Genomic DNA, 1,931 nt, shown 5'->3' on the forward strand with positions numbered 1-1,931 from the left:
AATCACTGCCGTAGTGACAAGATGTGGGTACCACATCCTGTGTCTCCACCTGGTGGTCTGTCCTCTGCCCAAGGGGCGCTATTTCCACTGGGGGAGCAGTCTCTCTGGGGACCAGCCATGGACAGGCTGTTGAAGGTGCCTATCCCCAGGCTGTGCAGACTATCACTGACTATCATCCTTGAGCCTTACGTGCTGACTGTACTACCCCCCTCGCTCCGCCCCTGCAAGCACATGTCTAAAACACCTCTCTGGCCGGTCTCTCCATCCCAGGTGCCCCACACCCCCACTGCGTTTCCTCTCCCCTCTCAAATGGCAGTGGGACCTGCCTCTTCACCGAACAGTTTCTGCTTGGGGAACTGCTGGCCTGCAGCACCAGGCCACCAGCCGTGGGCCCCTGGCAAGGGGTGAGGGAAGGTGATGTGCCCAGGTTATACAGCAGGCCGGGGAGGAACGTCTGTCTGCTGACTTGTGACCTGAGGACAGGGCTCCTGGTCGGCCAGACACTCCTGTGTAGCTCAGGGCCTCCCTGAGAGCAGCTGTGTGGCTCTGGGCTTTCAATCTACTTCTCTCGGCCTCAGCTTCCTCATCTGTGGGTCAGGGAGGAGCAGACAGGAATTCCCTCCCCTTGGGGGCAGCCGGGCTGCCCTTCGGCCAGGGGCCCCCACTCCATCAGGATCTCAGGGCCTCTGGCCAGAGCTGGGAAATAAGGGGAGATCCTGCAGATGTGGGCGTTCCCCTGCTGAGAATCTGCTGGGCACGAGGGCCCTGTGAGTGGAGAGGGATACCCCTACCTCTTTAGCTAGAAGCTTCTGTGGGAAGGAGTTCCGGGATAAAAATGTTGGGAAACCGCCAGACCACAGACTCTCTAAGCGCCTGCCAAGGCTCAGTACATGCCAGCCTGCCAGTTGATGACGCCCATCTCCTGTGTGCAGCCCCCAGCCCTCCACCTGCCCCACTCAGAGCATCTCCCACCTTATATGGCTGGAACCCGGCTCTGGTTCTCTCCCACGAGACTGCTCCCCCCTCAGCCCTCCCCGTCTTGGCCAGTCTCCCTCTCCCCCCGGCCCGCCCCGCAGTTGCTTTAGGTCAGGACGGCTCCCCCCACAACCCCCATCAGCAAGGGCCACTGGTGCTGCCTCCAGAACTTACACGGGACAGAGGGAACTGACTCGTCTGCCCTCTCCCTGCTGGCATCTCCCTTGGGGTGCCAGTGCCAGCCTCATCCCGTGCCTCCCACCCCCACGCCCGCTTCCCTCCCAGCAGTTGGGGTGGTCCTTTTCCACCGTGCTGAGGTGTAAGATGCATACAGAAAAGTGCACGGAGCATCAGTGTGGACCCAGTTTCACGAGCTGTGCACACCTGCCTGACAGATGGGGACAAGGAACCAGGGCGATCTGATCTGTCACTGAACAGGACCAATGCCCCACTTGGAGCCATCCTGTGGCCCCCTCCCACTGAACCCCAGCCCAGATTCCTTCCTCTGATGCGCCCCACACCCCCAGCCCCAGGCCATTGCTCTACATTCCAGCCTTGGCTGTTGGACATGCGAGGCTCTTGCCACCTTGGCCCAGTTGTTCTCTGTCTCAGATCCAAGGCCACCTCCTCTCTGCCCACTCAAAACAAAGACACTGCCATTCTCCTCTCTCCCTTTTTTCTCCTGGGGAAATTCACTGCCGGAAAGAAACTCATCCACTCACCTGTATGCTGTTTAATCACCTTGCTTCCCACCCTCCTTGAATGTCAGCCCCAAGGGACCATGGACTGTGTCCTTCTTGCTCACTCAGGGACCGGCCTAGTGCGAGGCACAGAGGAAGCGCTCAAGAAACCCCGTGGCACGAAAGAATGTGCCAGAGCAGCTGGTGCTAGGAAATTCAGCATGAGGCCGGCACCAGGCCACAGCGAGGGATCCTCTCATGACCTGAACCTCTGAG

This window comes from Leptonychotes weddellii, chromosome 14, assembly GCF_054177405.1.
Source record: "Leptonychotes weddellii isolate Sample4059 chromosome 14, ASM5417740v2, whole genome shotgun sequence".
NCBI lineage: Eukaryota > Metazoa > Chordata > Mammalia > Carnivora > Phocidae > Leptonychotes > Leptonychotes weddellii.